Source organism: Myodes glareolus, chromosome 24, assembly GCF_982192425.1.
Source record: "Myodes glareolus chromosome 24, mMyoGla1.1, whole genome shotgun sequence".
NCBI classification, from domain to species: domain Eukaryota; kingdom Metazoa; phylum Chordata; class Mammalia; order Rodentia; family Cricetidae; genus Myodes; species Myodes glareolus.
Window position 1 is genome coordinate 37,581,445 of NC_142049.1, and position 23,011 is coordinate 37,604,455.

The following is a 23,011-nucleotide window of genomic DNA, read 5'->3' on the forward strand; positions in this document are numbered from 1 at the left end:
TTTCCACACATATGCATGTATGTGTACACTTTCTTAACATAGTTTAGAACTTCATACATGAGTACTGTATTTATGTTATTTCACGCTCATTTCTGCTTCCTTTTAAAAAACCGTGTCAGTAGTAAAAGTATCAAATTTAAACAAAGTGTATAATAACATTATTTTATTCTATTATGCAGATACAATTGTTTACATCAGTATTCCACACAGGACACATACTGTCATGGTTTTACATACCTAATTTAGCACTGATCTTTTCCAATTGGAAGGCCTTTTGATGATAGTGTATATTAGAATATGATCCTTTCTTTCTTAGCCTCTAATATTTGTCAGTGGCTTTTCTGTTAATTGGGTAAATTTTAGAGAGTTTTTTGTCTCTGTGACATTTCAATATGGGACTTCATTGTGCTAAATAGTATTTTTTGCTTACATTAAATTAAATGGCCTTCAAGATTTCTAAAATTTTGCTTTTTTTATTACTCTGTTAGGGTAATAATCTTCACAACAGATATCCTGTTCCTTGGGACAATAAATTTTCTCTGGCCATTGCATAAAATATTTTCCAAGTCAACAATAGTGGTGAGTTTTTGGATTCATCAGCTAACTTCTGTACAAACACTGTAAGTTGTTTGATATTTGAAACATTGTGAAATCATGTAGCATTGCTGTAAAATTATATTTTCCTTTTTTTTGCTGAAAGTTAGAGCTAATGTTTCCTGTGGGTCTAGGGATAAATATTTAGGAGACAGTTAACAAGTATATTCCTTCAGCAAATTTGCAGATGAAGTTTCTGTTTCTGGTCCCTCTATCTCCTTAACCATTTGGGGTAGTCTAGATTTGCATTTGAAAATTTTCTTCCTGTCAATGATATATATGCATTACTAAAACAAGTTAGAGTAAAAGTTCAGGCATGTCTGTGGCAACAAACTAGTAATATACTCTGAGGCGCTAAATGTCAGTAATTATAATATTTGTTATAGCTGGTAAAATCATGCCTTTTACCTTGATATGTTGTAGTCCTGTTACTTGCGATGTTGAACTTAACATATTAGAATGATTGTAAGTAGAAATTAAAACTACACTAATGTTTTAAGGGAGTGCCTTCTGATAGTTATAGTGTAAAAAGTTGTTTAAGGACATTATTTTTAAATAACAATAAAACACAATTTTATTTAATTCTGAATGGTTATGTATGGGAGATTCTTCAATGCTGCTCTTATCTGATATATCTGTGGATTTCATAAAAACAGCAGAGACTCTGGATTGATCCTACCGTTTAGTTCAGGAGGCAGACAGCTAAGGTTGAAACTTCAGGAATGCAAAAGTTAAAATCAGAGGCAACAATGTAGTAGAATATTTAGTTACATAAAAGAAACAACTATTGTGTCTACTCGAAATATTATATTTTATGTTATTTTCTGCTTTTATGTTCATAAAAGGCACAGACTTCCAGAGGACTCTTTCCATGTTCTGATAATTTGAAATGTTAAGAACTTGGTCAATTTCTAGCACATACATATGAAAAAACTGGTATTCTATGAAGCATATTTAGTGAACGTGGGAACTCTGAGATTTACTGGCCTGTATTCATACCAAATGTGAAAACTTACATGGTTGTGACATGTTATTTCACTAATATATACAAATAGTAATTGATTGGTATTCAAGTACCAATTGAATTTCCATTGAATAAGCTTGAATATATAATATTTCACTATAAAATCCAGACAAATTTATGCTGTATTTTGAGGAAACACTATGAAGTCAAAATACTATCAGAATGACTTATATTATATAATAAGGTGACAAAAAGAAGGCAAATATATTTTCTCAGGTATGTTAGCAATGAGAGGATGTCCATGTGCGAGAAAAAAGACCAGTATCCAAACACACACACATATATACACACATGATTTCCCTGAAGTCAGATTTCACTGCAAAGACAAAAGGTATATGACCTAAGGAAGGAATAATCATACAGGGGTTTGCAGAGAAAATCTTGTGAAGGAAATGTTGTGAATTTTTCAAAATTTTAAATTAATGTAATAATGCTGGAAAACATTTCATAAGTATTAATTGAGACTATAAATCTGAAATCAATGTCAAAGGCATACATACATGCGTGAAACACTAATAAAAGCATACATACAAAGGTAAAATTGTTGAAATTATACATATATTTTGAGTTTTTACTAAAAAAACCTTAAAAACTATTGCTAAATTTTCATAACTCTGTTAGATACCATATGCAATATGTGTATGCTTAGAATTGGGTTTGAAATTAACATTATTATTTAGAAAAGACTCATTTTAGTTCAAAATTTTTCTGTAAATATATATATATATGTTAGAATATATCGATGAATTCTATAATTAATGTTTTTAATCATTGCATTTGTGAAATATGACTTGGCCTTTAAAAAATGCCAGCCACAGGCTTCAATGAGCAACCTAGAATCACAATCAGTTTTCTGCAGCCAGAAATGGAGGCTTTCATTTTGATAGCCAAAATGTAGACCCAAAAAGTACATATATCATCACTCATCATTATGATGGGCTTTTTTTTCCCACTAAGATGATCAATTTTTAGTAGTAAATTAAAATTTTATGCCCTTTTTCACCTTTAGTTTGGCTACTGGTACTGCAAAACACATTTAAGTTGGAAGGAGAAATGAATAGAAGCTATGATGGAGCTCTCCAAGTTTACCACAGGTTTTGTCACTACTGTTGCAATGGAGATCACTGCCCTTGTTGGTTCTGATTTCATGCTAATTTTAACTCACACACTCTTTCATTCAGGAGCCAGGAGTGCTTGTAAAAGTGCTAGCAGTACAGTTTTTTTTTTTCAGAAATTAGGAGGAAGATCTTTAATGATCTCATGCAGCAAGCTCTTTGGAGGAGACTCATATGAGACTTCAAAGTCTCATATGCCCTCACGTCTTTCAGATTTGTCATCGCTAGAGGATTGGCTCTTTGCTTCACGGCTGGAAGAAAGGACTTCTTATTTCAGACAGAATTTTACCATTTAGACAAGAAAAAGAAAAAATAACTACATTTCATTAATGCATTCAGTAGATGTCAGCTGTCAAGCTATTTCACAAGTATTGTTTGAACCATCATATCTAGAAATGTGTCAGGCTATAGATTTTAATGATTAGCCTAAAACATATATCCCAAACTCTTTTCAAGCCCTATGGTTCCAAATGTGAGGCTCTTGAGATTTCATTTCTACCTGATGTCAGCCCGACTCTGCATGTTTCCAACCCCCACATTTTTGTTCCCCAACCTGCTTAGTATTTTGTGGGGAATATCCTATTTATTTATACATACTATCTGTTGTATTTGTGGGTAACCTTTGATGAAGCAGTGTTTCAAGTTGTAAAAATCCTTGTAAAATATAGTTTCTATTAATATTAGTGAAGATATTATTTATTTATTTCTTTTATAGCTCGTTCCTTCAGTCCAAAAAAAAAAAACCTCAAATGATGTGAAGCTCCTTTTTTTCCCTATCTTTTTTATTATTACTTTAGAAAATACCAATCCAAATTCTCACTCCCTCCCCTCCTCCCATTCCCTTCCCTCTCCCTTCACAGACCCTTCCCCCCTCCCCCCCAACACTAAGGGAGTGTTATGCACTCTGTCCTGTGGAAAGTCCATGGCCCTCCCTACTGCATCTAGGTTGAGCAAGGTTTACATCCAAAAAGAATAGGATCCCTTGAAGCCAGTACATGCAGAAGAGACACATTCCAGTGTCACTATCAGTGGTCATTCAGTCTGCCCCAGCAGTCAACCCCCTTCAGAGGGGTTGGTTGTTCCCATGCTTGTTCACTCCCAGTCTACTTGGAGTTGGTGATCTCAAGCAAAGTGTCTCACTGGATGAATCCCTGATGGTCTTGAAGTTTTTGCACATACTCTCACTCCTTCCCCTCTTCAACTGGATCTTGGGAGCTCAGTCCAGTGCTCCAATGTGGGTCATTACCTCTGTTCCCATCTGTTGTTGGACGAAGGTTCTATGGTGATATTTAAAATAATCATCAGTCTGACTACAGGTTAAGGTCAGTTCAGACACCCTCTCTTCTATTGCTTAGGTCTTAGCTGGCATCATCCCTGTGGGTTCTTGAGCATTTTTCTAGATCCAGGTTTTCTGAAAACTCCATAATGGCTCCCTCAATCACAACATCTCTCTCCTTGCTCTCATGTCTGTCCTTCTTCCATCTCGACTATCCCATTCCCTCACATTCTCCTCAACCCCCTTCTCCCATTTTTTCTACCTCCTGCCCTTCTGCTCCTAAATTTTTGTCTGATTCTAATTTCCAGGTGGGTCTATATATTTTTTTCTTTGTGTTCACCTTATTATTTAGTTTCTTAGGATCCTGAACTATTGGCTCCTTGACCTTTGTTTATGACTAGTATCCACTTATGAGTGAGTACATACCATGCTAGTTTGTTTGGGTCTGGGTTACCTCACTCAGGAAAATGTTTTCTAACTCGGTCCATTTGGATGCCAAACTCAAAATATCATTATATTTTTACTCTAATGTGTAAATATGCAACACTTACTTTATCCATTCTTCAGTTGAGAGGCATCTAGTTTGTTTCCAGGTTCTGGCTACTACAAATAATGCTGCTATGAACATAGTTAAACAAATGTTATTAAAATATGATTGAGCATCTTCTGGTTATATTCCCAAGAGTGGAACTGCTGGATCCTGAGGTAGATTGATTCCCAGTTTTCTGAGAAACCACCACACTGATTTCCAAAGTGGTCGCACAAGTTTGCATTCCCACAAGAAATGGATGAGTGTTCCCCTTGCTCCACAACCTCTCCAGGAAAAGCTATCATTAGTGTTTTTGATCTTAGCCATTCTGAAAGGTGTAAGATGGTATCTCAAAGTTGTTTTGATTTGCATTTCTCTGATAGCTAAGGAAAAAGAACTTGTTCTTAAATATCTTTTGGCCATTTGAAATTGTTCTGATGAGAATTCTCTGTTTAGTTCAGCACACTGCTTTTTAATTGGGTTATTTAGAATTTTAATGTCTATTTTCTTGTCTTCTTTATATATTTTGGAGATCAGTCCTTCATCTGATGTGGGGTTGGTGAAGATTTTCTTTCACATTCAGTAGGTTGTCTTTTGCCTTATTGACAGTGTTCTTTGCTTTAAAGAAGCTTCTCAGTTTCAGGAGGTCCTATTTATTTATCGATGCTTTTATTGTCTGTGCTACTTCGGTTATATTTAGGAAGTGGTCTCCTGTGCCCATGCACTGAAGGTTACTTCCCACTTTCTCCTCTATTAGGTTCAGTGTGGTCAAATTTATATTGAGGACTTTAATCCATTTGGACTTGAGTTTTGTGCATGGCGACAGATATGGATCCGTTTTCATTCTTCTACAGGTTGAGATCCAGTTATGCAGGCAACATTGTTTGAAGATGCTTTCTCTTTTCCATTGTATCTTTTCTGCTTCTTTGTCAAAAATCCAGTGTTCATAGGTGTGTAAATTAATATCCGGGTCTTCAATTTGATTCCATTGGTCAATGCCTCTGTTTTTATGCTAATACCAAGCTGTGTTATTTATTTATTTATTTATTTATTTATTTATTTTTTAACTGTAGTTCTGTAATAGAACTTTATGTCAGGGATGTTAATGCCTCTGGCAGGTCCTTTATTATACAGGATTGTTTTCAGAATAAATTCTGCAAAATTTACTCACAAAGTTTGCAAAGATCCATTTTGTTTTTCGTTGTAGAACACGACACAAATGGCATTCACCAAAATGATTTAAAAAGTTTATAAATAGATTTTGCCTATCAATTTTATATTGTACATAAAATATAAAAACTAATTTTTTTAGTCTCCAACTTTATGAATATTGAAAGATATTTATAGCAGGGTCTTATGTTCCAAGTATTCAGCTATTTAGGACTAATGAAATTCTAAATCTTTAAAGCATGTAGTGGTGTTTATGATTGCATTCCAGGATGAAATTAGCATTTGTTATGATAAGAAAGGTCATAGATTTTCTTGATATAATTCTATAACAATAAATATTTCTTGAAATTGCCTCAGTGTGCCCTGTCCTTGACCCAGACCCTATAGTTCAATAGGAAGTAATTCTGATTTTGTGAACAATTAATCACCAAAGTCATATTCATTATTTGTGAATCTTCCATGTTTCTTAACATTATGATTTTGCAAAAAGCAACGTTCTCATTCAGTTAAATATATAGTACAGTAGAGCAAAATCAATATTTTGATGAGCCTCTCAATAAAGTACTCTGAGTAGCGTATAATAAAGGATTCATTATCTAGGGATAGACTCACAAATCAACAGGAAACAGGACCAGAATCATGCTGGTGAGAGATGGAGAGCACACACATTTCTACATCTGAATTTTTACTATTCCAAGACTACTGCCAAAGTGGTCCATCACCTCTAATGCCATTGGCTTAAGGAGTTCCCAGAGACCTCTCCCTTTTGTCTAAATAAGAGCATTATAAGCACAATATAAAACTATAGACAATTATATACAAAACTATAGACAAGATACCAAATATAAAAGTTAGAGTTACTACCAACATATACAATATCAAGCAGGAAACTTATTTAAATGTTTCAATAGTTATCCTATCCCAAGAAGTCTGTTTTGTATTAGAAATTGCTTCGCCGAGTTATGAGAGGAAAGTACCTATAGCTGTCTAGTCTTCAACCCCATTGAAGACCTGAGAAGGGAAATAATTGAGTAAACAGGAAATGAAATCAAACAACTTCCAAAATGTGCAATAAATGACAGAGACAACTGGCTAGTTATGCAGTCACCCAAATCTCATTTGTAATGTTGGTGCAACCAAATTTTGCTGAAGCCAACAGTAACTGACAGACCATTTTCAGAGACAGGAATACATTTTAAACTGTGTTAACCTGTTTTGACAAGTTTGGTAGTCTTTTGTCTTGTATCCTTCATGTCCAGTTCAGATACCATGCATTTTATCAATGGTCAAGGCATGGGAAGTTCTTTGTCTAAAGGCCAGTTTTGCAAGGAGAAAACAAGCTCCAAGTGGAGTATAATCACTTCCCAACATTCTCTCAGATTGCAAGGAGCAATCGTGACTCTCATAAACAGAACTCTAAGTTATTTAAATGCCATAATCTATACATATTTGAACTGGTTGATGATTACTTATCTGCAGGGAAGACAATCTCTTCTCTATCTATCTAAAAATCCTGATTAGTCTAACTATAAGCATGACAAAGATGGATGACTATTGACTTAAAATATTAATATCTATATACCTTAAAGACTAAAGCTTCATATTAGAATATTAGACAAACCTTAGAGAACTCTGCTGCAAATGAAGACAGTGACCTCAAAATGTAAACAGTGTATAAAAATCTTGATCAGAGGTAGAAATATATAATGCAATATGATAAATATATCCTAAAATTGTATCAATGCACAAAATGTCTTGAACAGTGATAGAAACATTTATGCATACAATATTACAAGATACTTTTGCATATGTATACAAATATTGTAACCATAAATAGGAGCATATTCAATATAACAAATATAATTTGAATTTGTTTTGATATACAAAAATCTATACCAATGTAAATTGCCTATAAATGATAGCTCACAGATATTCATTCTGTTACTCACTATTATTATTAGTGTGAGTAAACTCACAGTAATCTATTATTTCATATTAAGGAGTTTCTATAGTAATATTTGATATGTGTAATTAGAGAAACAATATTGACAAGCATTCCATTAGTGAAGCTTTCGGTCTTAATGGATTAAATATAGCACAAATTAAATCTCTCCCCTTACTATTATGCTTCCTATGTGATAGACTTAGTGTTACCATTGTTTTTATTAAACTCACAGTGAAGAAAATCAAGCTAAAGACTAAATTTTTATTTGTCTTATAATTCTTCTGCAATGTTTATTATCAAAGGAAGTCAGGGCAGGAATATGATCAGAGAACAAATCTAGGCTTGTTTTGATTACACGTCATGGAGAAGACCTGCTTAGATTTCTGCTTTTAAAGACTTGTTTACCCAGCTTTCCTGTGTAACCCAGTAACAGCAGCTGAGGGATGACAATGTCCTCATTTCTTGGGCTCTTTCACATAATTCATCAATTAAAAATACTATTAATACTTCTTTACAGAATCTTCTGAAACATGAAGATATTTTCTAGATTGAGATTTCCTGATCACAGATAACTTTAGCTTATTCCTACATGACATAATACTGTCCAGTTCACTCTCATAGGTTATTGCTCTGTTTCATGTGCATTAATAAAATTTGCCATATCTTCATTTTCATCATTTTCCTCCACTTGTCCTGCTTAGTGAAAAACAACTACAATTAGAGTTAGTGTTTTCTGTGGGTATAAGTTGTTCCAGCAATAGAATTTGAAAAAAAAAAGTCTCATTATTCATTCATGAGTCACACATCTATGTACTTCCCTCCAAGTCTTAGGGACACTTAAACAATAAGGAGATGGAAAGAACTGAATAGTTCAAGGTATATTGAATTATATTATATATCATCCTTTTTTGTTATTTTACATTCTATATTCATATGTCTGACAGTAAAGTTGGGATTGAAAAACTTTGGTTGTTGGTAATCATCTGTCACGTCTGAATCTGTTGGAGCCTTTCTGTCATTTTCTCAATACAAATGTATTTTGCTTTCTGGTAGGGTTTTGTTGAAGACAAGAAACATCAGAATATAACATTGCAAAGTAGCTAAGATTCTATAGAATCATTTTATTGTAGAATATTTCATTTTTCCCAACTTGTGACTTATAAGGATCTCGATCAGGGTAATGGTCAGATATATGAGTATATCAATATTTCATTAGGATTTAAGTTCATTTCTAGATGATGCTGGCAAAATAAATTATTTTTGTGTTAATATCATCACTTTAGTCTCAGTTTTCTACCTTCTGAAGCAGTGAGGGGTATTCCTTCCACATAATCACATGAATCATAATCCTCTTAATTATTTAATTCCTATCCTATTTTTCATCATATTTTATATATATAAACATATATATATATAATATATATGCACACACACACACACACACACATATATATATATATATATATATATATGAAGTTTACTCAATATTTTCCCTTTTTATGCATGTTGGTCATGAGATTGAAGAACTTTGTTCCTGCTAATTTTAATCTATTAATATATAGACTACCTTTCATTCTTCTCTTATGTAGTCAACTCTATTAAAGCTTCTAAATAGGAGCAGATGGATTTTTGTCCTGTGATGACATAGGTATGTAGAAACTGCCAAAGTAGGTTCTTTCCATCACACTGTGAGTTGTAAGCATATTTTTGAAATGTTCTATGAAGCTCCACTGTGGCACGGAATGCATGTGGTTTCCTGAGTCACAAACCATCTAACATCCTACTGTCACTTGAGCAATAAAACTCTGATATTTCTTCTTAATAAGAAAAGTTAAGTTTTCACAATAATCTCCAAATATACCATTATGCATCTTCAGTCCTTTCAATTATATATATATATAGGTTTATAAAGGTGTATATGTGAGTTTGTTTATGCATACAAATATGAACATACATATGCATGTTTGTGTACAGTTCTTGAATCATAGTTTCGAATTTCATCTGTGATTATTGTATATTATTTCACCCTTCTTTCAGTGTCCTCCAATATAATTTATGAACTACAAAATGTCTGAATAAATACAATTGCTTATTAAAATTAGTTTATTTTTTGCAAATAGAAATGTATACATAACCAACACACTCTATACACATTGTGGCAAACATGTATACATTTTTAGCATTAAATTTGTGTACTTGGAAGACTATCAGTGTTATTGTACCTTAAAATCAGAACATTTCTATTTTGAATCCAGTATTTGTCCTTGGCTTTTCTTCTCAATGTGGGAATTTGGGAAAGTTTTCCATTTGTGTTAAAATTACAATTTGTGATGTTATTGTGCTAAGCTCTTGGGTTGTTTCTTTACTTTACTTTAGTTTTTTTGTTGTTGTTGCATTCAAGATATCTAAAATTTGCTTTTTTATACCTTGTCCTCATTAGAAGACACTGTCTTGCTGCAGATATCCTCTTTCTTCTGACATGAAATTGTGTCTGACCTTTCCTTGTAATAATTACTAAATGTAAGAAAAATGATGATTTGAGTAGTTTGATTAGGTAGCAATGGAGGAAACGTTGTCAGATTTTGTTATTTGAACAGATTAATAATTTTGTAGTATTGTTGCAATATGATGAGATTTTTTCTGCTAATTAGAGCTAATGTATCCTGTGGGTATAACAATAAATATTTATAGCAGAGTGAGAAACCATATTTCTTAAAAAATTTGCAGCTGAAAATCTGTTTCTTGGTTCACTATCTCCCTGGCCACATTGAGTAGGCTAGCTTTTTCAATTGGGCACAGACTGCCTTCCTGTCCATGATATATGTCTGCATTACTGGAAAAAGTTAGAGTGAAAATTTGGACATATCTTTTGGTGTCAAACCAATTATACCCTAGGTAAGGTTAAATATTGATAAAATATAACTTTTGTAGGAGCTAGTAAAAATAAAATATGAGTTAATATTTTATATTCTTGTTAGTTGAAATTTTGACCTTAAAAATGTATGATAATTAGAATGAAGTAATAAATATATTAATGCGTTAAGGAACTGTATTTAAGATATTAATACTATAATAAATTGCTAAAAGGACAGTATATAACAATGATATAACAAAATTTTATCGAATTCTGAGGCTTTCTATACTGGGGTCGCTTCAATGAGGTTCTTGGTTGTTGTTTGTGTGGATTATAAAAGAATGGGAAGACACAGGCATGTGTATATTTTATTCACTGTATAACTAATCTAGAGTTACTTTCTTACTGTCTGGATCTGTCTTTATTAAAGTTCCATATGGTTTTATGATCACGGGAGACAAATCTTAAACTGCCTTGCTAGTTGCAGAGTAACACTACACAGATTAACCAAGGCATTAATGGCTGGATCCTTCTTTCCTGGTTCCCTGAGAGTCTAGCTTTGTGCCAGTTGTATCAGGGGTCCCTGATTACCTCTGCAGCTCAGGGAAGTTGTTGTGTTCATGCTGACTGCTACTAGACTGTTTCCCCTTGTTCATTAACCTCATTTACGTTTTCTATTATGTTCCTCGTAAAGGAGCCATATGTGTGTTAGTGAGCAGCACTCAGCCTAGAAGCTCGCTCCTATAGGAGCCATTTCTCCGTTCTCTCCTAGGAATGAGTTTAGTGAAGGAAAGTGGTTATCAATTTTGGGTGATTTCTCTCTTTCTTAATTCTTTTTCATGTCTTATGTTGAATGTCTGGCTACTAGTAAGAATACCATTTGTAGGTTGAATATTTTATGACAATAGATGGTTTGCAAATAATGACAGTGAGACTGTTAATAATTATAAATGCTCTTTGAATGGATTAAGCTTGTTATTTGTTCCACCCTAGATTGTAAATCTTTCTTTACTTATCCAGGCTATGCCACATGAATTTTTAACTCTTCTCAGTATAAGAAATTCATATCCTTCTCTGTGTATCACCTCCCAATACTTAGACTCCTCCCCTTTTTCCACAGCAGACTCTTAGTCTGATTCTCCCAACTAATTTTTCATGCCTAGGTATGAGCCAGCCAACTTATTTATTAAACCAGTCCATGCAATATATATTCATACTTCATTAAGGAATTTTGTTCACCGTGGTCTTAACTTTTTCATGCAAACACCCTTTTTAATTATATTTTATTTATAAAATAATTTTATTACATTCAATTTATGAAATAGTATTAAAATATAAATTTCCATTCTTGCATTTACTTAAGTTTTATAATGATAATATATTTATGAAAACATTTGGGAAATATTGTTTTATGTGTATATTTAGTTTAAAATATCTATAATTATTTCTTAAATATTTCATTTATAAAGCAGTGGATGCTAAATTTTACAGCACAGTTTTAGTCTTGATCTAGAGTCATCACTCTTCTGGTAGCATCTATAAGGGACCTGAGGAAAATAGGGTCACTACTCCCCTTAAGAATCACACTGCATAGCTCAAGATTTCCTGTAGACAACTTTTTTTAAAAAAAAAATGGCATAGTAACTGAATATCTACTGATCATTTCTGAAAATCATTCAAAGTTTGCAAACTTTCTTTCCTATTTTCCAATTTCTGAGGCTTAATTTCCCTATGATTCAACATATGTCCCAAAAAAGGGAAAGGCGACTGTGGGGAATTAACTAACCCTGCTGAAGCTGTCTAAATGTTGTAAGCAAATGTCTTCATATTTTATAGAGAAGCAAGATATCATCAATAGTGGATAATGTAAAAATATGACAATTGATTTTGATTATTTTTTGTAACATTAGACACACAAATCAGGCATAATATAGCACTGTTTGTTATACTCTGAGGCAACATTTACGAGTGACATCTCCTAATTAGCTCTTTAAGTTAACTGATGGCACACTAAATGAAAATCTTTGAAAATCTTTTGGAGCCAAAGGGATGCTAAAACACAGTCTATTAAACCTAAAACTATTTTTATAGGTATCTTTTGAGAAGGTAATCCAGCTTGTGAAACTCCATCTAGGTGCATGGTCTCATAAACTATTCATATTTCCTGTATCAGTCCCCATTTTCCAGATTTCCTTGTTGTGAGAGAACATATTTACCTGTTTTCCCCTGAAAAGCAGCAGCCATAACTAGACTTTGGGTGTATATGGATAAAATTCTTCAACAGTTTCAAATGGGATCACACATGTCACCTTTCTTTCTAAAAAAATATCAAATCAGCCTGAAATATTCTGTTGGCATTCTCATAAGCTAGCTGTTTAAAATTCAAAATTCTAGCATCTGCATCCGCAATTAATCTGTTTGATGGCTGCATCAACGTTGGGACATTTTCTTGAATAAACTTAAAGGTCCCTTCATTATTTAAGATAAGTCCTCTATTTGCTCTCCTGAAGTTGAAGTTTATTACAGACCCTCTTATTAGAAGTATTCATTTTGGCATAGGCTTCTACTTCAATATTTAAATGCTGATCAGTTATTCTATAAAGACCTTGACTGGCAAGCATATCGTCAGAAATAAGAACTACATGGGCCAGATTACTCACAGCTGTGACCTGACTTTGTTCTGAAATTGAGTTTTCCACATCAGATAGTCTTTTCCTGTCAGGCAAGCTTTCACCATCTATTTCCAATCCCCAGGATATGGATAAAAAAATCCATATACTCTAGCAGCTTGTGCAAAAGGAGAAATCTTCTCACACTGAGCTCAGGTTGCTTTTAATACTTTGCCTTTTTTGAATGTTTTCAGGCTTTGTTGTCTGAATAGATTCCATGATTATATCTTTGCTCTATTGCTAGAAACATTTGAAATACCTGAACATCTTCTCATTGGCTCACTGTTTCTCTGAAAACTAGCTTGTACAAGAAATGTACAAGAAATCTGGAGTGTTTGCCTAGCTCCAGGAGGTCTCTGAACCATGGGTAGATCTGAAGCAGCCACTATGGTAGAAGAGAACTGCTTTTATGACAGGAGATTTTCAGATTCTCAAACTTCTAAATCTCTGAGGCCTTTTAGCTCCTGTTCTAGCTTTCCACCATTTTTGACTCTCAGCATTCCTAATCAGAAGAGAGTAACTTGAAAGATACTCAGTATGTTATTTTGTGGCTTCTTCCTCATCTAACTAGGCTCAGACTGATTGTATCACAATCCCATAATTCCTTCTTAATCTGTCAGCTTCTATGTCTGCTGAGAATCTTGTCTCACTTCTAACTATTTCAGGGGAACTACCTTCTGCTTTTCAGGGCAGAAAATTTAACTATCCCTTATAAGCACCCCATAATGAAGAGCATCCATCATCCTCTTTAAGTAATTGGTGCTGCCAGAAGCAGACATGTGTCACTATCAGGAAAATTGTAAGTTCTTAAAACCTTATAAATACCTTTTATTTATATTTATTTACATTCTGTAGGTCTTTGAAGTGCTGAAATTTTTTTTTATCTAACTGAACTATATTTCTGCATATCTAGAAAACCTAAATAATGTGACTAACAGTTTAATTAGTATGGATGACTATCTTTTAAACTATATTACTTAATTATACATTACATTTAAATAAGCTGTAAAAACACAAAACCTTAAAAAAGCAGAAATATTTATATACATTATAACAAAATCAAACTTAGATTTTTATCAGCAGACTAAGATCCACACCAGTGCAAAATATTAATCTCTATATGATATCCCACTTTAAATAAAACAAATATAAATAATTATTTGGAAATTTGCACATAGTTTTCCCCAAACTGCTTCCTGATGTTTGTTGGAAAACTTTTTTATAGGGTTCATAGAGACATTTTGGGAGTTATTGCTCCATCAAAGAACATTAGCCTGGAAATAATCCAGAGGTGGAAAGAAAAGCAGTATGTCTTTTCAAAAGTAGCATATCCTCCATGTGGTGGTTGTGCACACCTTTAATCCCAGCACTTGAGGGTCAGAATCAGGTTGATCTCTGTGAGTTTGATTCCATCCTGGCCTAAAAGTGCTAGTTTCATGAAAGACTGCAAAGTTATATAAAAACCCTGTCTTGAAATGCCCTCCCCCCGAAAAAACATATCCTTAGACTCAAATTTTGATGCCTTTAAAATATATATTTTCGTATATCTTGGAATCCCCCAAATAAAATGTCTCTCTTCAATCAAAAAATTCAAAGAATCACAGTAATCACCATAATTCATGCTCTTTGTGTATATTCTTTCTTTACATTATGTACATCCTATGGTATTACTTTATCATTTATTTTATCTTTACTACTTTAATCTATAGCTCTCTGTACTGTTTTATGTTATTTTTACTGTCACTTTAAAGACTTTGTTCAATATTTACAAAACTGATCCATTATATACCTCTGTATAACCACTTTATTATTAAGCCTATGCACATTTTTAAACAACTATGACCTGTTCAGAGGTTTATTTTTTAATGAATATACCTTTATTGCATCTGTGTAATCATTTTCTTTAGTGTTTATCAGTTCAGAAAAGATTAGCACTGCTTCTTTTCCTGTTGAATCCACTCAGTCCAATATGCCAGAGGAATGTTCACCACCTCTGCAATCAATGATAACTGTCCTAGCTCTAGCGATGTTGGGGTTCTATGTTAACATTAAGCAATTTGTAGCATGCAGTTCAAAAACCCCAATTAAATAATCTGTAGCTGGACTTACAGATGATCTGGAGCTGGTTGTGCTTCCAGTCTGAATCAGGAAGCTGTCCCTACTCACTTGCCAACATTAAAAGCCTTTCTGAAAATAATGTGACTACCAAGAAGCTGGAATTTAATCCCTTTTCATGGGCCTAGAAGAGCTTTTTAAAGCATTCTTAGGCTTTATGTTGATGAACATTGCCCAAATTGGACACTGTGATGAAAGCAGAGACTTTACTTTTTGTTTCCCATGCACCCAGACCTGAATAATCACACCAAATCTATAATAATTACAATACTGTTTGACGCAGGTGTATTTCTATCAAGCCCCAACATCTTAACCCACTTCAGTTATAGCCACAACACTGTGGATTAATGCCATTTTTCTGCTTCTGTAGTTACATGGTGTATCCTTGACTCTTCCTACACTCTCTCTATATCTCTGTTCAGATTTCCTGCCTGGTTATATTCATCCCTGCCATAGACCAAAGCAGGTCTTCTATTAACAAATGGTAATAAAACATACTCACTGCATGCAGAGTAGAATCCAACATCAGGAGATGAGTCAGCAACTCTGAAGGAAATCACAAAGTTTACTGCAGTATTTGTTTCCATTGATAGAATTGAGAATACTCTTTTTTTCATATTCCAAGGAAAACTTGAATGCCCACACTTCATCAATCAGATACAATTATAAACACTTGGTGGCTAATAGCTCATGCTTATTACTAGCTAACTTGTACATTTTAAATTAATCACAAATCTTATGTGTGTTCTCTTGTGGATTGGTTCCTTTTCTCAGGTTAGTATCTATGTTTATTCCTTATATATTTTAATTGTTCTGCAGTGATTTCATCCTGAATGCTCATGTCTAGAAACTGAAGAACAACTACATTAACATGGAAGTTGAACCTTCCCAGTTGATGCTTAATATCTTACCACAGGCTGGGCTGTGATCTACAACTGCCTAAAAATATGGGATTGATTAACTGACCCTTTTCTTAGTCAGGCTGACCCTCCAATTCTGTGACATGAAATAAGCACAAAAAACACAAATTTTTACAAAGAGTAAAACCACTGTGACTTTGTTTCCAATGAGATAAAGAAAACCTAGCAAAGAGAAATATTACAGTACTCATTTTTTGTCTACATTTTGCCATTACTCATAAATAAAATCAGATTTAACCAACACTAAGTTATATGTAAAGGTTCTCTTTTTCTGAGTGTATAGTTAACATGGTACCTTAAGTAAACACACCACTTCCACAGGTAATTACATTAGGTATTTCTTTTATTTCCTATGAGCATACCATAGTTTCATTTTTTAATTTTATTTTTATTTTGTCCACACTATATCTAGGCTGAGCTAGGTAGCCATTTAGAGAATGGCCCCCTAAAGACAGAGCAAGCAGGATGGATAAATCATGGTCCCACTGACATTAGCCCCACAGTCTTTCCCAGCCATAAAAGTCTCCCCCACATTCAGAGTTCTTAGTTTGGTACTATGCTGGTTCCCTCACTGTCAGGCCAGAGGTGTTAGGCTATCATTAGCTCAGATAAGCTGTTTCAGCGGTATTCTGATCATGGCCTTGATCTCTTTGCATGTATTCTCACTCCTTGCATTCTTCAACTGGACTTTGGGAGCTCAGTCCTGTATTTAACTGTGGATCCCTACATCTGCTTCCATCAGTTGCTAGATGTAGGTTCTGTGATAACATTTAAAATAGTCTTAAAACTGACTACATGTCAAGGGCTGTACATGCACCCTCTCTGCTATTGCTTAGGGTCTTACCTGGGGTCATTCTTGTGAATTCCTGGGACTTTCTCAAATAAAAGGTTTTTACTAGTACCCTAATGGCTCCCTCAATCAAGATATCTATTTTCTTTCTCTCTGTCTTTGTCTATCTCCATCTCAGAAATTCCATTCTTTCAAATTCTCCTCACCTCTTTTTTTCTCTCCACCTTCTTCTGCCTTCCCTCCTCCTGTACCCATAATTTCTCAGTTTCTCAGGAGATCTTGTCTTTGTCCTTTGCCCGGGGGAATCAATGATTCGGTCTCTTAATGTTCCTCTAGTTACTTAGCTTGTCTGTGGTCATGAACTATAGGTTCCCTATTATTTTCTTCATAGTTGGTGTTCACTTATGATTGGGTATATACTAACATCATCATTCTCATCTGGGTTACCACAATCAGGATGGAGTTTTCTAGTTTCATCCATTTGCCTGCAAATTACAAGATGTCATTGTTTTATACAGCTGAGAAGTACTCCATTGTGTAAATGTATCCACATATTTTTATCCATTTTTGGTCAATGGGCATGGATTTTTCCCCATGCTGCTCTTATTACATTATATGAATGAGAATGACTGAGGAAGAACCCAGTCTTTTGTCTACTTCTTGACATTATTATCTACTATGCATAAAAGATAATTTAACATTGGTGTTTACAGAGAACCATATAATATTTGGTGAGTAAGTAGAATACAAGAATATTTAGAGTGTTTAAAAATGTAGTCTATGAGTTACAGTCATTATATTATTATTATTATTATTATTTAGATTGAAATCTGAGACAGTCAGTTATCAATCTCAGTCAGCAATGTGTCCATTAGGAAGTTTGTAAACCTAAAAGACATTTTTAGAATACTTGTTTTCTAAAGCAGGCATGCTGGTATTGTACAATTCCAGGACAATAGAGAAGTGTGGTAACAAGAAGTTTTCTGAGTATTCATGGCCAACTAGGCTAGAATGGTACATTTCATTAGAAGAAGAAAATGTAACACAAATCTGCTATTTTAATAATTATCTGTATTAACCAGTATTTGATTAATACGTAAGCATATTTGCACTAATACATTTTCAAAACTGGAAATAAATGCACAATACTTGAATATATCCAGTGCTCAAAAATCACAGTATGCCTAGTGTCAGAATAAATGAAGCCAAACCCTTTTTAGACTGGCTATTTGCTGTACTGAACTAATTGAGAAGGAAAGCTGCAATTATTTTCGTGATAGATTGCCGTGAAGTTCAGTCATGCACCATTAGATAGCTTCAAATTGACAGACATACAACTTCCTTAAATGAATTCTATTTTTATTAAAGATAGAAAAATACTTCAGATTTAATAGTGATTATGAAATTTGAAGAGAAATTCTAGAATATGGAATCGAGTTGATTATTGAAATAACTACTTAAAATTATTATTTAGAAGATACTTTTATTTATTGATTTTATGTAAGAAACAATACTATGAAGGCTACTTTTTGCAAAGGTAAATGTGCAAACACATATAAAGTCTTAAAACAGGCAAACACAAATGTTTACAATAGAAATATATTTACATTTTTTTCTGAAATTGATAAATTGAATTCATTTCTTGATCATTAAGACTCTATGAGCTACTATGTTAAGTGGGGTCTATTTGGAAGAAGATTGCATGTCTAAATTTCTTTCTACAATCTACCTGTTTCCTTGCACAACACTCTAATAAACAATATATTATGTATTATAATTCAACTATATTGAAATGGTAATTATATATTATATTTTTATATAACACATATCATTGTATTATATGTAACATATTTAATTATAATTCGACTGCATAAAAACCACACATAAAAGCAGACAAAACCGGATCACAAAGAATCAGAATCCAGATACACTTGGCTTCACAGAATCACAATTAGAAATCTCCAGACAGGAATGGAGGCTTCCATGTATATAGGTAGATTAGAGACAAAAGCATCTGCAATCTCTCTCAGACAGCCTGTCATACATTGTCAGTTTTGTCGGCTGTTAATTAGAAGCAAAAATCCAGGGTAATTTACATTATATCCTGTGTTCCACTGTCATTTGCTCTGCTTCTTTTCACAGCACACAGGGAGGAGGGAGTCACAAGTGACTCATCAGCTCTGGATGAGATCACCATGTATAATGCAGTCCTGTGCTTTCAGGTCCTCGGTTTGAGATCTCTCTTCTTATTGGTTCCTAGATGGCATAAAAAGGTCTGCACTGAGGGATTTTGCCAGTGGGGCTTTGACTAAAGTCCTGCTAAAGCTGGACTTTAGTCAAAGCCTCCCTGTAAACAACCTCAGATAAAAAAAAAAATGTGTCCCAGAGACCTGCAGGAGACAGAAGCAATAGGAAAAGCAAGGAATCTACGAGATTACCCACGCTCTTCCTAAGGGTCACCTGTTCCTGTTTGCGGTGTACGAAATGTGCTCAAGTCTCTGAAGCCACTGTTTCATCGGTAAATTCTGTGATTCGTAGGTTAGTCTTGTATGCTGCATTTTCTGAAATGAAGTTTTTCTTAGCAAGTCTATACCTGACAACAATGGGGACTTACTGACATTTTGCGCCACTAGGAACGCCACTAAATTAATTGCTATGTCGTCAAATAGCCCCTGGCACCCGGGAATCTGAAAATTTCAAGCGTCGGTTTCCTCAATCAGTGTGTTTAGCGACTCTGACATGGCATTTCTGAAACTGATACCAGTAAGCTGCAATCAGTAGCACAGTATCATAATCAGCAATCAGCAATCAGTAGGGGGAAATGGAAAATTTCAGGTAGATAGCAGGATAGAGCCCTAAGAAGTGGGATATGTGATCACCTCCTAGTTACCTCACAATGATATTCCCTTTGATAATTGAATTCTGCTCCTAGGTAAACTACATTTTTTCCTGTCATCCACTTTCATTTTCATTTTTTCTGCCGGAGCAAATATTGAGATGGGAGGGAGAAATGAGTCAGCAGCTCTGATGCAGATCTCCAAGGTAACCACAGGCTTTGCTCCTATTGGTGGAATTGAGATCATTCTCCTCATTTGTTCCTATTTCAGGAAAAAGTTGAATGCACACACTGCTTCATTCAGAGGCAAGGAGAGCTTATTCCATTTTCAGCATAGCTGATCTTTACTATTCAGGCTCTGGCTATATGTCAGCTCTCTGCTGCTCATGTTTATAATCAAAACCTAATTGTACATTGGCCCAAACAAGGCAGTCTGCTCTTGACATCTATGTGAGAAAAAGCCCAGGGAAATTAGCAAATTCAGGTACTGGTTTATTCCCAGTATTACAGTTCTGAGTCACCTGTTGCTGTCTCCTGTGAAGCACGTCGATCCCTGCTTCTGAAACCTCTGCATCTCTTTAAACTTGTGGCACCACTGTCTCAGTCTTAAAACACTGCAGTATCTGCAAAGAATTAATTCACTTCAGGTTTTAGCATCTGACAGAGTCAAGGGGAGTCATTCCCTTTCCTCTTTTAACTGAGTCCCATTGCGGGAATGGGTATGACATTGTAGTTTTTATTTCATGAAAACTGAGAGTGATTGAAATTATTGTTCAGTAGCATCTGAAAGCACTAGCCTACCTGTCACCAAAAACTCTCATGGTAAAATAAGGTATAGAAGAGGAAACATACTCCTTATCCTATTGCCTTTTAGGTTCTTGCAGGCTCAATTTTGATGCCTTGCTTGGCATGGTATTTGTGTTTTTGCATTTAAAACTCTTGTACATGATTCATTCTCAAAAATATGCCCATTCCTAATAAGGAAATCAGACAGCATGAACCTTTTTGTAAATCAACTATTTATTGATAATGGCAGTGATGTGTTAAATAGTACCCTTGAAAATAATTAACAGACCAGATTTCTTTCTTATTTTGTGTTTTTTTTGTATGCTTTGAACAAGTGCATATCCTATCTTGTATCTTCTATTTCAGATTCTGAAGTCCTCTCTCTGCTAGTAATGGCGAGAGTGGAAATCATTGGTACTTTGGAATCTACAGCCTCCATTTGAATCTGTTGCATTATTTCTGCCATCTTTCCAATATAAACATATGAGCCTTTAAGTAGTATTTCAAGGGATGAAACATCAGAACATAGTACCACAGAGCCTTTTATTTTCTATAGAAAGACATTCCCTGCACAACATTTTGTTGTATTATAGCTAGTGCAAAAGGAACATCTCTGAAGTGGGTCAAGTGATTCTCAGATATGAGTATACCAATATTTTATTAGGACACTTTTTTCTCTTTGATTCTGGAAGAATAAAAGAAATTATTTTTGTATAAGTTTGTCATCATTGTATCCTTAGATTCCGAGTCACTAAGGCAGTGTGTGTTATGTGTTCCATCAAATATTCTTAATAACAGTATCTCTTTGATTTCTCCCCTGATTTTTTTGGCAACTGTGACAAAAGTATATCTGAAGACTTCTCAGTTTTCTCTCTTTTTAGGCATGTAGCCAATATGATCAAAAAATTTTGGTCATGCTAATTTGAGGATTAACCTGCACTTATAAAACAACTAGTCAATCCCATTTAAATTTAAAATAATAGCTTATGGATTCCCATTCTTTGATGATGAAATTATGTAAGAACTTCGAAAACAGCTTCTTTCTACTCTATTGACAGATGTAAGCATATATTTTAAATGGTCTGCTAAGCTTCAGTTTTGCACTTTTAGCCATGACTTTGGCTAATAAACAAATGAAATAACACACAACTTGGACCTGAGTGAGAAAAAGTTGATATTCCTTCATATTATAAGGAATTCAGTTTTACAGTATCTCTCTAATACACTATGAAGTGACTGAATTACTTTCAAATATTTATATAAGTTTATGTATGTGTACATGTATGATATTGACTATGCATAGTTATATTTATACATACATATGTGTGTATGTGTACACATTCTTATCATTGTTTAGAATTTCATACGTGAATACTATACTTATGTTATTTCATGCTCATTTCTGCTTCCTCCTTTAAAACAATATATATACAAATTGTCAAAATATATTGTACTACATAATAAAATTGTTATACATTAATATTCCAAACTAAATATGCACTCTTGTGATTTTATATAACCAATTTAGCATTGACCTTTTCTAACTCAAAGGCCTATCAATATTACTACACCGTAACATGATCCTTTCTTTCCTAGCCTCCAAAATTTATCAGTGGCTTTTCTGCTAATTGTGTTCATTTTAGAGAGCTTTCCATCTCTTTTTGAACTTTCAATATAGGATGTCATTATGCTAAGAATTTTTGGTTGTTTCTTTGCTTTCATTTAATTTTAATTATCTTTCAAGATTTCTAAAATTTGCACTTTAACACCTTAACCTTATTTTTTTTTTCCTGGAAGTTAGAGCCAATGTTTTGTGTTTGTCCTATCAGGATAAATGATGTGGGAGTTTCCTTTGTGTTCTGTGATTATCATTAATGAATAAAGAAACTGCCTTGGCCTGTTGATAGGGGAGAACTTAAATGCCATTTAGAATCTTGTCTTGTCATTGAGGAACAGACACGTGGACAAACACAGACAAATGGAGATGGCTTAAATTAAGACAGAAGAATTGGCCAAAAAGAAGTTAGAGCTAATGGGTCAAGCAGTGATTTAATTAATATAGTTTCTGTGTGATTGCTTTGGTTCTAGGCAGTCGGGACGAACAAGTGGCTGCCCCCAACAACAGATAAACACTTGGAGGACACAGTTAGAAATTATATTCCTCCGGAGAAGCTGCAGATGAAGATTCTGTTTCTGTTAACACTAATAGTTGGGTTATATGGGAGACTCCTAAATGTTGCTGGAACTTCAAGCACTATTTTGAAGGGGTATGGAGAGAGTGAACAGCCTTGTCATGTTCCTGATTTTATTGGAATGGCTTTGAATTTCTCTCCATTTAATTTGATGTTAGCTGTCTGCTTGCTGTATATAACTTTTATAATATTTAGG

At 34.0% G+C, this 23,011-nt stretch overlaps 1 long non-coding RNA gene across 2 annotated transcripts in view; it reads left to right on the forward strand.

Moving 5' to 3' along the window:
* Window positions 1–499: 499 nt before the first annotated feature.
* LOC146889938 (uncharacterized) overlaps window positions 500–23,011 on the forward strand; it is a 90,126-nt gene continuing 67,614 nt past the window's right edge. For both annotated transcript variants that reach the window (XR_015736284.1, XR_015736285.1), the window contains exon 1: window positions 500–579. This is a non-coding gene — a long non-coding RNA (uncharacterized LOC146889938). The remainder of the gene's footprint in view (window positions 580–23,011) is intronic.